The sequence below is a fragment of the Nipponia nippon genome, unplaced genomic scaffold (genome assembly GCF_047370975.1).
Source record: "Nipponia nippon isolate SJK-2023a ecotype South Korea unplaced genomic scaffold, ASM4737097v1 scaffold_5, whole genome shotgun sequence".
Lineage (NCBI taxonomy): Eukaryota > Metazoa > Chordata > Aves > Pelecaniformes > Threskiornithidae > Nipponia > Nipponia nippon.
The window spans coordinates 38,278,713-38,293,873 of NW_028262369.1; positions in this window are offsets into that span (position 1 = coordinate 38,278,713).

The window sequence follows — 15,161 nt, forward strand, 5'->3', positions numbered from 1 at the left end:
AAAATGCTATTTATAAATCTACTGCTATTATTTATAAAACTTACTTATAAAACTCTGAATAAAACTTCTTTCTTTTTTTTCCCCTCCCTCATACTTGCATATCTGTGTATTGCAGAACCAATACTCTTGTCAAAAGATGTTGCAAAGCAACTAATGTGATTAGTATTTGAAAAGTGTGCAAGGATGAAAACTGTAATGGATGTAGAAATGCCAGTCAACGTGATCTCACTGAAAATCTCTTCAGTCAGAGTTAAGGTTTAGTATCTGGATGGTAAGGGGAAAAGGAGGAACATAGCTTACTACTCTTCATTGAAAACATAGCTAACCTGCAAGCAAATAGTGAATTGACTGATCATTTTAAATCTGCCTTGCTCAGTAGCAAAACTGCATAAAACTGTGCATGAAAGAGTTTGGTGGGTTTTTTTAAGTGAAGTTGCTCATTACAGCTAAAGGTGTTTAATCCCTCTGCATCAGCACAGGGGAGGTCCCAATCCTCTGGCCCCTGTGCTTTGGCCCTGTGGTCTCACTACATCATTGTTTTGCCTTTTGCTGGACCTTATGCTGAGCTGATTGAATACAAAAGCCTGGCAAAACACTACTTATTGTACTAATTTTCTGCAGGTTTAACAAGCTGAATTAGTTTGGTACAGTCCGACAAGTACCAAAGTCAGTAGGAGAACAGGACAAAGATCTGTACCTTCCCTTATGATTGCTTAGGGTGCAACTTTGTGTTTGCTTGCAAAGTAATCGTCCTTGGCTGCCTCTTTTTTTTATAGTACATTATTACAACCAAAAGGTCACAACTTCTTTACATGGGCTATAACATGTATATCTCTCTCTACATATACACACATACATAGGTATTGAATCCAGATCTGGTATCAAACAGGTCTAGGACATAGTAATATACTAAATATGTTTATCTAAAATAAGGTATAAATGAAGTAGAAAGTGTAAGAATAGAAAGATTAAAAAAACTCTTCAAGAGTTCACCAATAGCATGTCTTGTACTGATCTTATTGGATAACAGATCTGCTCAGTTACCTTGGCTGCAATGGTTGCCTGAAAATTTAGGAGTAGGAGGGAAACTAATCAGGCTTTCAGGATGTGTAACCCATGATAATTGGCGACAATGTGGGCTCATTAATCCCCAACACTGTTAGCTTTCCTCAGGTTGCCTATGTTTTATCTAGATTAGTGCTCTGATTATGGAGCAGTGATAGGGGTTTCTGTGCTCCTTTGGGAGTTTTCTGCTACTTAGGGATGATTCAGGTTCTCCAGCAGTAGCTGCTGAGTCGTTGTATTTTAGTCTGGGTTATTAAGGTAACCCAAAGTTGGCATCGCTTTTTGTGAGGTAGGCAAAAGTTAAGTGGCTATGGCAAAGCAACAGAGCCACTCCTGTGGTGGAGATAGAAAACTAAAGAGGGGAGAGAAGCTAGGGCAGGAGCTGGTCCAACTGTTGCAGAGCAAGCCATTTTCACTCCTGAATCAGTTGCTTAATCTGGCTGATGACAGACACTGCTAGTTTTTCTTCAAAGCAGTCTGTCTCGTTATAGAAAACTCATGAAGTAACTTGAGGGCTGCTCAGGGACTGATTCTGTAAGGTGCTGAGTTTTTGAGTAACTGCTTAGTGAATGTGCTTGACTCCCACTCAAAGCCAGTGGGAGTTCAGGGTATTCATACCATTCCAAATAACCCTTTTTTTCTTAAAGATGTCTTGATAAAAGGAGCTTGTAAAACAATCATTTGTTTTCTTTCTGTTCTGTGGATATAAATTATAACATATGCATGAAAAGGAAATGGATAACAGTTTTTTGTTTTAAAAAATTGCTAGAAACAAGCAACAATGTCAAAGGCAAGGACATATGAATCTTATTTGATTTAAGTCTGGGTTTATGCCAAGTGTGCGTGGTTTTGCTAGTTTGAGAAATAAATCCACTGAATGGTCTTAACTGATAACATATTTTTTCCTGCATTGGTTCAGAGAAAACTCTGATAAACTTTAGGTACAAAGTTTTAAATTTACTGAGTCTTGCTTTTAGCTATAGCTGCCTGTTTTTCTGGATTTAATAATGCTAGCAACTTATAAAGAGGGATTGGTTTTCATTGCCACAGATCCATCAAGAGTATAAACAAAGCCTCATATTCTATAGCAAAGGACTCTGAGATTCTACATAAAGCTTCTAGTTGCAGTAGGCTACAACACAGTTACATTATTTATTATGTTAAAATGGAGGCTTTTAGTAAGTTAAGCTCACAAAGATTAATAGTCAATAGAGTAGTGCTTCTCATACTTTGATGAAAAGCGCTGCATGTTTTACGCTGCCCTGCACTTAGTTCTTAATACATCAAAGATGTTTGTGCTGGAAATGTGCAACTGCCGGTGAGAAGCTGAAGCAGCGGGCAGATGGGAAAGTGGAATACACACGAGCTGAATGTTCTTGAGTCAGCAGTGAAGTAGCAAATAGTGCATGACAAGCTGTCTTTTAAGACTTCAGGCTTAATCACTTCAGATCTCAGTCATTTGTTTCCCTTGGAGTATTGCTCCAGGACCTTGCAGACTCAAGAAAACAGAACTGGAGCAGAGGACAAGTCAAGGTTCAGGGATTTTTCTTCCCTAAAAAAAAGCTGCTTGTTTTTTAAAAGGAAAATAACAAAGCCATGCTGCAGAAGTCTAGTGTGGTTAATAAGGCTTTGAGCTCCTTTAAGTTGCAATATTCCTCTTGAATTTTTCAAAACTTTCTCTCATTAAGGAAGGCTTGTGTGCCAGTTGATTTCAACTCTTTCATTAATGGCCTACCCGTGAGTTTTAATCATAGTAATAATTTCATAGGGCAAAGGGGTCCCCTACAGCTTCTAGACGACAGTGAAAGTTACCTCCCTTGTGTCTAGGTAAATGTTCCTTCGGTTTCTGTACTGAGGGCGGGGAGATGCTAAATCATTGTGGTTGCTGCTTCCCCCTTAGAGTCCAGCTGTTGATAAAATTACAGCCTGGCATGTAGGAGAGCTCCTGCTTGTGCTGGCATGAGAGAATGAGCTGGGAGGGGCACAATAGGGCTGAGTATTTTGGTGGCTGTGCCAGTTTATGCAAGTTGTGATCGTTCGTAGATAGAAATGGGACCTAAATAGTGGCCGTATCCAAGTGTAGAACATGGAGTAAGAAACACACAGACTGGGAGGCAAACTCAATAATTCTCTAGAGGCTGTCCCTTGCTATATGTTGAAAGAAGTGAGCTGCCAAAGAGTACTGGAAAAAATGCTATTTGGAGGGGAAAGCTTTGGTTATAGGTCTGAGTCCCTCCCAATGTCAGCATTTCTGTTTGCATCCTTAGCATTCATTTAGCTAACAGCTGTATTTTTGCCATCTTCATAGGGTTAAGCCAGTGGCTTCTTTGACAGTCATGTAAGTCCATAGGTCAGTGGGGAGGGAGTAGCATTTACCTGAATTCTTTCTCAGCCAAAGTGGTATGCTAAAAAATCAGAGAGCTTTTTTAGTGTAAGCTGTACGTACTGATATTGAATCAGATTGCCAGTGAAGCATGGGAAACGCATCCTGTGCAGCTAGGGAGCTGACACGTTTGGATATGCCAAGTAATGTCTTTGCCTTTCCCTCCCAAAATGATACATGTCCTGAGAAAATCTCCAGTTGAGAGAGAGAATATGTGCTGAGGAATGCTAACGAAAGGATTGCAGTCATTTATGGACAGTTACACAAATGTATAAGGTATGTGTGTGTGATTATTAAAGATTCAAAAATTAAGCTACTAGGTAAGTGTTCAGAAATAATCAGCTATACCCAGAAAACTAAAACAAGTGGTTGTAGAGAATATTTACCTTGTGGTCTTGCTCCTTAGTATTTTGTTTTACATTTGTTTTATTTTTTAACTCTTCTGTTTAAATGCCAGTTTATTTCTGCTTTTAAATGCTCCCAGACCCCTGCGAAAGGCATTTCTACTGTAAAATTTCTCTCCTACCCATGCTTTATGCAGCTTTAGGCATATTTTACTCTTCATCTCCCCCTGCCGGCGCTATTGCATGACTAAATGGGTACTGATGATTTCAGGTATGGACAATTTCTTCAAAAAGACAGTTTTAAAAATATTTTAATGAATTAAAAACAAATCACAATTTAAGCTCTCTGAGCTTTGACTGTAAACACACCCTCAATTTCCAGTCACTGCAGTGTGGAGCAAAGCCCTGAAAACGAGGAATGAAACTCTTATGGGGGACAGCAGGACCACTTCATCTTCACGCTGCCAGTTAGCCACTCTGTGCAAAGCAAATGCACTACCCAAATGGCAAAAAAAAAAAGTGAATTCCTTAATTTAAGTTATGAATTTGAGTGGCAAAATGTGCATTTGCATTTTACTTTTTTGCTGCCAGGGTGTCTTTGCCTAGTTTTGATGCTAATCAGTCCAAGCTGAGAAGTAAGCAGCGATATCAAGATGGATGTTATGCTCTATTAGAAAAGTTGTATTAAATGGAATGCTCTGGAGGGACTAGACATTATGTTCATTTTCTCCCCACTTCAAATCCATGTCAGAATAGTTATCTGGAAGCACGCTCTGCTCACCGAATTTCCCTTTTGTTGGTGTCTCTCTGCATGGGGCAGTATAGTCACTACATCACTTGGGCTGTGTCACTCGTTTGGAACGTCCTCTCCTTCCCAATCCTCGAGTCATTTTCGTTCTCTACCCTTTTCCTGAATATCTGTTTTCTTCATATGCCTTGAGTGGATCTGCTGGGAAGAGTGTTTTTCTTCATTTCTTTTGAATAAGTGGGAAAATAAAACACTTGTCATTTTGAATCTGTGGATAAGATCTGAGTAACTTCCTAAGGCATCATATATTGTCTTCCATTTTGTTCCGTGAATGTGCAACTTAACATGCGCTACATGATTTTCAAACAGAATTGAATAAATAGTTTCATTATGTAGAATGGATGAGATTTAAAAATCAAATGTATAACTCGCTGATGGCCAGTATTTAAATGTCTAACAATATTTTCCATTTGTAATGATCTGGCAAAATGTTGTGTCTAATGGGATATGTCAGTTAAGAAATAGACAGTGGGTTGGGGTGTTCCTCTGCTGTTTTGCTTATTTACAATGAATTGTAATTGTCTCCTCTTGCTTCATTTCTGTGTTTTGGGAAATCGATTTAATACATTGCTTCCAGGTCCTTTCCTAACTGACTGCTCACCCTCTGTTTTTCTCCTGGGATTATACCACGATGTCTGCCTCCATGGGCCACTTTGTCCAGTCCTTCCACTCAATCTGGGTGCACTTTCTCTCTTGAGGTTGCAGCCACTGTACAGCTCAAGGCATCCACGTACAATCATTCTGTATTTAAATCTTTCTGCATGCATAATTCAGGCTGTATATCAGTGTTTCTGGGGTCTTTGTTTCAGCTGGGGGTTTCTGTTCCACAAAAGGGATGTGTAATTACTCACCTCCATGAGGAGGATGGCTGTTCCCGTGTGCCAGCTTCAGTGAAATTTTTGGCTAGCTGTTCACAGAAACGTTTCACTGTGATCATTGCTACAAGACACCACTGAGGTGCTGGAGCGTGTCCCAAGAAGAGCAATGAAGCTGGTGAAGGGTCTAGAGCACAAGTCTTGTGAGGAGTGGCTGAAGGAACTGCGATTGTTTAGTCTGCAGAAAAGGAGGCTGAGGGGAGACCTTCTCGCTCTCTACAACTACCTGAAAGGAGGTTGTAGTGAGGTGAGGGTCGGTCTCTTCTCCCAAGTAACAAGCAATAGGACAAGAGGAAACAGCCTCAAGCTGTGCCAGGGGAGGTTTAGGTTGGATATTAGGAAAAGTTTCTTCCCTGAAAGGGCTGTCAGGCCCTGGAACAGGCTGCCCAGGGAAGTGGTTGAGTCCCCATCCCTGTAAGTATTTAAAAGACGGGTAGCTGTGGTGCTTAGGGACATGGTTTAGTGGTGGACTTGGCAGTGCTAGGGTAACGGTTGGACTTGATGATCTTAAAGGTCTTTTCCAACCTAAGATTCTATGATCATGCCACCAGGTATCCCCAGACTAGTCACTAGAGGTCAACATCATCATCTTCTAATAGAGCACTACTACATAATTAAAGGACAGTCTCTTGCTTGTAGCAGTTCATTTCTCTAAATGCTTTAAATGTTCATGATGGGATGTTGCTGATCCTGCCACTGTCCAAGGTTAGGAGGACAGGAGATGTAAAACAGGAGTTAGTAGTTTCTCACAGTGGGCTTTTTAAAGGTACTAGGAGCAAGAAAAAAACAAATCTGAAGGCCTTTGCCTTTCTGTGCCTGAGGTTGCTTTTGGTGAGTGCCTCGTGAAACACTGGCAAAGCCAAGAAAGTAGAGCAATAAAGAAAACTTTTCTGGAGCCATTGCTGTGTGTCAGCATTGTAGGTCTTCCAGCTAATGTGTGTGTCCTGTCCGTACAATATGCACTCCATCAGCATCATAAGAACTCTCGGGGATCCCTAGGATTTTCCCGATGCAGAAGTGTTATCTTTACATTCCTACTTGAAGATGCTTTTTACTGTTTCCAGCTTGGACAAGCACACAGTCTATCTGAAGTCTCTGACAAACTGTTCCATAACTGCATGGAAGTTAAGAAAACTGAAAGCAGGGAGGAAGAGCCTAACACTGCATCATTTCCTAAGCAGCTGAAGGAAAGAAGCCTGGCCTACAGATCAGTGTCCCTGAAGGTTTCCTCATAGTCGGGGTATTTAAAAGTGACCTCCCTCTTACAGATTTTCTGGTGTTAATCTTGCAGGCTTTCTCTTTGCTGGAACACTTGCAGGATCTTCTTCCCCTAGGTAGCCAGTTGCTTGTTTTCGTGCAACTTGAAGGGACTCAGTTGATCTGAGACTTCCATTCTTTTCTTAAATTTCTTTGAAATCAACAGCACATTCAAGGTTTATTGGGGGATGACATAGATTGCATCATTACTTTAATGCTTATTCCTTACCTGATTTCCTGTGGGAATATGATATAAATAGTCTCCATCCTAAGAAATCTGCAGAAACCATATTTGTTACTATGAATGCAGTATCCTCTGGGCTAAGTCATCCACTCTACTTTTAATGAACTTCGAAAGAGGTGAAGAAAGCAACACTTTTAGGGAGAGCATGGATCAGAGTTTCAAGTGTGTGTCTATATATACCAAATCTCATTTCAGCTTATAACTTTATCTGCTAGGTCTAAGAGAAACATTGAAGACGGGGGAGAGGAAGGGAAGATGGAGCTATCCAAAGGCACAGAATAAGATTGCCTAGGTTTAATTATCAAGGCTTTAACTAGTCAGGCTTTTCATTATTGCTGATTCTTCTGTTGGGAAGTTGTTCGTAACTTCCTCTCAATGTTTTTTCATAAAAACACAGTGTTCATGTCAAATTTATAGAACTTGAACCAGTAATATGTTTTTATTCGTTAGACTGGAAGAAAAAGAAACAGTACTTTACAAACTCTTTTTTTTCCCCTGTAGGAGTTGTCTTTTCACTTGCTGTCAAGAAACTTGCCAGGAGAGGGAATGCAGACTGTCCTATGTTCTGGCTGGGCTGCTGTGCATTGCTGTCTCCTTTTTAGCTAATGCAGCTTGACTGCTTCTGGGCTATAAGCTAGGCCCATGGGCTGTGCCAGGCAGCTCTCCCAGCTCATTTGGACTAGCCCAGGATTTCTGCACAGTGGTTCGGGGCAGGGGGTGTCATACTGCAATACGGAGACTAAAGGCCACACCACTGAGATGCTATGGAGGTAATGGCAAAATGTAGGCGCAGGGGGAAGAAGTTCTGTGCCTGTTTTCTGTGCAGAGCTGGTGTATCACCTTTAGCAGACTGACACCGCCGTGTGTTTTCCCGATGTAAGACTGGAGGAGGGCTATCTATCTGGCATACAGTGCTGTTGTCAGCGCTAAGCTGAAATGCCATGAATAGCGTGAGCTGGCATGAGCTGATGGTACTGCTGAGGGAGATGGCTCTGCTGCCCTTTCCTGCCTCCCTCCTTCCCTGTGTGTACAAATATTTCTGCAGCTGTGCAGACAACATCTGCATGGGTAAGCTAAACAGGCCCAGGGCAGAGGCCCGAGCACTATTATGCTGCAAATTGTGGTATAGTTTATGGCACAGGTCTGGGCCAGTCAGCACCCTTCCCAGCAATGGTCTGCGTGGCACAGGCCAGCAACTGTTTCCAGCTGGCAGTGTGGACACAACCCTGTTGGTGGCAATAAGGGAGTTTAGCTGTATGGACACAGGCTGTTCTGTGCAGTAAGTAGATATGAAAAGTAACTATAGGATCATGTCATTGTTCTTTAAACTTTGATAAGCAGACTGTGTCTAGTTGCATATCCTTGGACTCATGTAAGTGGGGTTTTCCTATTCCTGCCTCTCTCTCTGCTGTACCAAAAAGTAAATGAGTAACAGAAATACGAGAGCGTTTGAAAACCTGTTTCATGAAATGCTATACCTAGTTTTTGTGTTCCATCCAAGCATCTTTGTATATGGTGGAAAGACCACCTGAAATTGGAGGTATGCAAACACTGAACAGCAACCATGATGTCACCTGCGTTTGACACCTGATGTCATATTAGAAATTGCTGTCTTTACTCGCCAATAGCCAGTGTCAGGACCTGAGCTGTGCTTGATAAAGTTGAGAAGCAAACACTTCCAGGGTTGAAACCATACTAGATTTTGCACCTCTAAGAGTCACCTCATTTAAAAGTAAGATTTCCTCCAGCATGCTGGAGTAGAGGTTCCCTGAAGGAAAAGACCAGAAGGCTCTACTGGGAGGACTGCTTTCATTATATCCAGAGGCCAAATTTTTGCACATGCTGTGTGGTACCTTGCTTTGAAAGTGCTCTGCTTAACCACTGCTTCAGAGTAGGCTCTAGTCAGCAGGACTGACTTCTTAATGAACCTGAATGGACAGGGTTCCTATTGCTTTTGAACCCCAAAATGCACGGCTTGCTTTCCCCTCAGAACTGCAGAGTTCACCTGTTTCTATATAATCATTGCCTTTTACCTAGTCATTCCTTTATTGTTGCTAGATGGAAGCATGGACATAGAGCTCTGAACATCTCCATTAGCACTGTATTCAAGCTAAAAGTGGATTGGGTTTCATAAGATAAAATCGTGGAGAGATGATATTTTATGCCGAGATAATTTTTGTACTGCTTTGTTTCAGGGTTTGCTCTTGACATATAGGCTTCCTGTTAGCCTAGCAAAGGTCTTCTAACATGTCTGCTTTCCTCATTCTTCTTTTCACAAACTAAAATAGCCTAGTGGTGCGGAGACTGACAGCATTACCTTTGTTCCCTCTTTACGCTTGTATTGTACACAATAATCTCTGGGAAACAATCCTATTCCTGGAAATTCACCACATTCCACACAGTTGTGTGGCCTCACTGATGGTGTTCTTCAGCTGCTTCAAGTGATTCAGTGGAACTTTCATTTGTGTTTGGGATTCCTGGAAGGTTTGTCATATACAGTGCTCTGAAAATGCAATACAGCAGACAAAGCCAGGCAGAAAAATGCACGGTTCAGTCTCTTCAATTGTTATTAGCCAGTCTAAAGGGGAAGTTGTCTACTGCATAGTCTGAGTCTTAAAGGTCTCAAGTGTAAATATATAATCTTTAGCCTCTTGCTGAACAAAGTCATTGTGCCATATACAGTCCAACCACAGTTAGACCAAAACAGCTTGCATGGATGTTTCATCCCCTTATGTTTGTGCTATAGTAAACAATCTTATCTCTCATCTCAGCTGCATGCAGGCTTGTTTCAGTATGTAAGCACATGTGTATGTATATGCAAATACACACAGCCTTAATTCTAAATACTTCAGTGTGATAGTTGTTCATATAGAAACTTCTGGCAGTGCAGCCTGGACTGCTTGAACAACTCTGCAAATCACATCCACCAGCAACGCCTACAGCTGTGGAAGGGAAGAACGAAGCTCTCAAACTATGATCTTTCAACTGTGTGAGTGTCTCACAGCCAGAGCTTGGAGGATACAAAGGCACTTCTAGAAGTAATGACAAAGAGACTTTTAAACGTGGAGTCACTGACCTAGCTGAATTGGGTGCAGCCCAGCGGAGAGACAACCGTTGACAACCTAGGAAAGGAGAAAGTAAAAATGAAAGAGGTGCATGCTGTGCGTATGATGCCTGAATAGTTGGACTGACAATTAGTGTAGGCCACAGATTGCTGTTATTTACGTCCTCTCACCACAAAAGACTGTTCCGAACAGTTGTCTTCAACACTGCTTACTCTCCTGTGAGGTTACCCACTTCAGAGGCTGTGCCCACCATGGCCTTTGTACCAAAGGAACCCTGGAGCAGTGAAGTACATTGTCTCCTGGGTTGTTCCCTTAGTGAAGGAGTGTGAAGTAGCCAGAGTTGAAATTCTAAATTATCGCTAAATTTTTTTGGTGTAGTTTTTTTCCCCCCTCCTATAGTTGAATTCAAACTGATTCCCAGTGAAGTGCAAGGCTCAAATATATGATAGAAAAACAACAGAGGAAGAAAACCTTCTGTGTGCATTGAAATGGGGGCAAGTCTGAACATAGCAGGCATAATTGCAGTGGGGTCAGACGCATTCCACGTAAGCGACTGTCGGCTGATGAATAAGCGCGAAGCACGGTGCAGGATGTATGCCGACTTCCGCTGTCGGAAGCAGCGTCGGCCTGGACCAGTGTCACGTATAAGCAGTAAACCACATATCCATTCATCCTCTGCGTGGGCCTAGTCTAATGACGCAGGAAAACATTGGGAGCTGTCTTCTGCCATCACCCTAGCGGTTTAAGGAATCACACTGCTACCAAACTAGAACGATTATGTGGAGATTTTCATTCTATCGTACCTCCGCTGACAGCAGCAGTACGGCCTATGAACTGCGTTTCCACACGTGAAAACTTAGCCCAGAACATGCTTTAACTGCCTAATAGCTCAGTGATGCTTAGCACTATAAATCAAAAAATATGATTACTTTTATCTGACCGGCCTCTTCTGCATTAGGAATCCCACGACTCTTAAAGCTACTGAGCTCATACAGAAGCCACCAAACAACACTTCACATTTTGCTCCTTATCAGCTATGTCTGTATCAGATAATCCCCTTTGCGGGTAAATTATTGACTAGCTCATCCCCAGTCCTCTGAGACTTCCTCTCTCCTGCCAGGCACCGTATTTCAGAGAATCATTTAGATGTGCGGGGTTTTTTGAGTGTTGATCTGTTCCGGCAATTAACACACAACATTGTTTATTTTAAGTTTAGGCAGCCAAGGCTGCTGCTATATTTTAGTGCTTTCTAATTTTGAGAATCTATTCTAATCCTGACCCTTTCCCAGCTAACAAGCATACCATATGTCTGATTACTCGGGTTCCCATGCAAAATAGGAAATTAAAAATTCCAGATGATTAACAAACATTTTTTTTGTTTATTTTGAGATGATTGTTTTAAAATACCATTAAAAGTTTAGGGACCTGTTTCTTAAACATTTACTTTATCATTTAGATGTGTAAAAGGATATTTTCATTAAGAATGTGCTGTTTGTGGTTTTATATTATGATTTATCGACACAGGTTTGCTAGCAGTAAAAGATCTGCAAATGACCATTTAAAGACAGTGGACAAAAAGGTGGGTAATTCAATGGTGGAATTTTGCGGGGGGCGGGAACTAGGGAAAAACATTCCAAGCTGAGGTTTAATGAAGTAAAAGACTCGAATCCACCTTGAAACATCCGAGCCCAAAGCATGATGCCAAGTGGACCACCACCGACAGTCTGTTATCTCTTAGCAGGGCGTCAGCCAGGGGGAGCATGCCATGGAACCCGTCACTCAGTCCAATACAGCATCGGAGCCAGGATACCCGCCAGGATAGGTCACTGCTCTGGCAAGCAGACACTTCCCTACAAGTAGAGCTGCTTTGTATTAATTTATAGATTCTGTACATAAACTTGGTTAAGAGCAGACTGGTTCTGCGAGTATCAGAGTCTGGCTTGTGCGAGGGGCAGAAGGCTGTTGAGAAAACCAAGTATGAGAGAAAACCAAGCACTTGAATTAAGCCATCTCTCTGTGAGTGCCTGAATGAGGGTAGAAAAAAGCCTGCACGCATGTCAGACCACCTACAGCTTTTCGGTAGAGAACAGCAGAGGGGGCAGAGTGTGGGGGGGAGGCTGGGAGGCAGGACCTGGGGCAGCCTCAGCCACCATCTGAGGACAGCAAGCCTGGTGACTGACTCTTGTCGTAATGTCCTCCCCCAGAAGTGTTTGTCCTTGCCTACCGCTTGTTTACTCAATCGCACCCATAAAGGTGCATTGGTAGTAATAAAAGCCTCCGTTATTTTGAAAGTAGCATTTAGTAATTATAAAGTGCTTGTTCTGAGCTCTGGCTGTGGGCTCCGTGCCTCCTGCCTCGTGTGGGCTACCCCCACTCACTGCATCACATCACATCTAAAATTAGGTAAGATGCTGTATCCCGTGAAGCACACGGCTCAGTGGCTCAGAGCTGCAATAGCCGTACCAAGCACAGCGGCATAGCTCCCCAGTTAGGAAGATGTTTTCAGATGGATCACTGAAGAAAACCTAATGATGATCAGAAGCGTAACAGAGGTAAAGCGTCGTTCAAATCCAGGAGCTCCGGTTCAGCCAAAGGTCAGAAAATGGGAGTTAGTCCTATTTCTTTTGGCATGTCTTTAGCTCTCTGTTTTCTGAACAATACGACGTACTTGGGGACAGCTGTCAATAGCATCTCTACAGAGAAGCTTGGCCAGCGTTGGGCCAAATTATTCTCTGATGTAATGGCACTGCTTTCATAGAAATCATACCAGCGACGAATGTGGCTCCTCTTTACTTAGGAACAACAACAGAGCTTATGAGATTAAACATCCTTTCAGTGTTTTCCTTCTGATTAAAGTAGGTTTTAGTACATAGAAAATGCTGCAGGCTTAAGAAATGATAGCGTATTCTTCACCTTGCTCTGAAGCTTTGCTTCTCCTGCCCAGACTCAGCCCATAGCACCCATACAATTTACTGTAAAAGTCTGTATTTCCAGTGCACTGCTATCATTGAAACATCTGGTGCACTTAAAATGCATATTTCAAAAACACTAATCTGGGGCGAGAGGGGTTAAAATGTAAAACTAGAGAAAAGCAAACTAGGGGAAAAGATAAACTTTGACAGAAACTTCAAGCAGCTAAGAAGCACTAGAGCTGTCAAATCATGCATTTTGGATTTGAGCTGAATCAAATCACAGAAGCAGTTTTTCAGTACTTCGTCTGAAAGCAATTTAGCTTTTCTGTGTTAGCAGATTATGCTGTTTTCAACAGTTGTTGGAGAGATGACTGATGAAAAGCATTTTCATTGTGGGTATGTTTCCAAGTATAGACAAAGCTCTTGCACTCAAACCCCTGTTTTTTTGTCCCGATCTGTCCTGAAGCTGAGAGGGGATGTGCTCTGTCAAGCTCTGCGCAGCACCATCCCCTCAGCCCCAGCTTCAGGGCTGCTCTTGGGACCCCAGACTTTTGGGTAGGAGATGGATTTGAGTTTTTTCAGGGTGCATCCTCAAATTACCAAGGGATTGGAGAGGAAAAAAAAAAAAAGAAAAAAACAAAACCCTGAGCAGAAATCAGTAGAAGGTGGGGGCTGTATCCTGGCAGATGCTATGCTGGTGCTGAGCAAGGAGTTCAGGATTCAGTGGGCCTTCTGAACCTGGATCACACTCAGGAATCGGCCCACAGTTACGTGAACGAGAGATAATTGTCACGTAAGCGCTGCCGGTGCGATACGTCCCTGTGTCCGACTGGGTTCAGAGGCTGGTCTGTGATAGTTTTAACTCGTGTGCAAACCAGCACTGCTCCTGGTTCTGTTGTAGTGCAGGTGCTGCAAGGTAGCACTCAGTAGCAGCAATAATGCTTCTGGAGTTTGTAAATTATGAATGACAGAATAGAACAATCGACAGTAAAGGCAAACGCACTAAGCTTGCAGTAATGGCATTTCTTATGTGTCCTGTCCCACGTTCCTCTGGAGTCAATGAAAAACAAAGAGGCAACCTGAAATCAAAGGATGTCAAACACTTGCAGCCATACAGATGGTCGAATCCTGTTTCTGTTGCCTATCGTTTTGGTAGAAACAACACTTTTAGTAAAACAAATACCCCCAAATTACTTCAGACTCCAACTGCCTAGATGGTCTTAAAGAAAATAATGCAGGAATTCACAAATAAATTTCAGTTTCTGCAGGCAGCAAAATCTTTCCGGTGGAGCAAAGGTATCTGGAGCCCCAATTGTGCGTTTAATATCGAACGTGAATTTTTGGGCCTTCTTCCACCAGAAGCTCACATACCAGAACTGCACTAAACCTCCATCCCCAAACCCATCAGCTGTAATTACCCATGGACCATATTTTCTGTTGCAGTATCAGTGACCTTGCCTGTAATTATTCTTCACAGGGGAAGCTTAGCTCAGTCCTCCAAGTACTGCAGCAACTCTGAACAAAAATAACCCAAAAGTCCACAACAGGAAACTTTAACAATGGCAGGATTACGTGTCACCGTAAAACAAAGGAGCAACCGAGAGGGAGTTCAGGGAAAAGCAGCACCATGATTAGGTAAGGGGAGGGACTGACTTATGAGAAAAGACTAAATGAGCTAAGCGATGACGAAAGGGTGAACAGAACAACTGCCTGCAAATGTTTGAAAGAAGAAACCATCCAAGACAGGGAGGGATTCTCTAAGCCGCTGCCAGGAGTTAAGAGTAATGGAAAGAAACCAATAAAAAGAAAATGAACGCAGCAGTCACCATAACCATTTCTTTAGCTCAAAAAAGAAACCCGGTGCTTTCGTCCATATGGAAACCTTGCTCATTTGTGCTGTTTTACTCCTCAGCCATATCCCCCAAAGCACGGGGCTAAGGCCTAAAATTACGTAATGGTGCAATATTGCTGAAATCTTTTAGGCTGGTGGCTCTGAAGGACCGTGAGGGAGCTATGCCAACAACCCCTTCCAGCTCCTGCCAGATTCAAACCCTCATTTCTTGAGGTGCCTCAGAAAGCCTCGAGGCTTCAGCTGAGGAAAGCAGCTCTGCACGGCGAAGCACTTCAGCAAACACTTTGGTCAAAGGATGAGCTGAACTGCCACAGCTATAAATTACATCAGCGATTCCCGAATGAGGAACCGGAGCC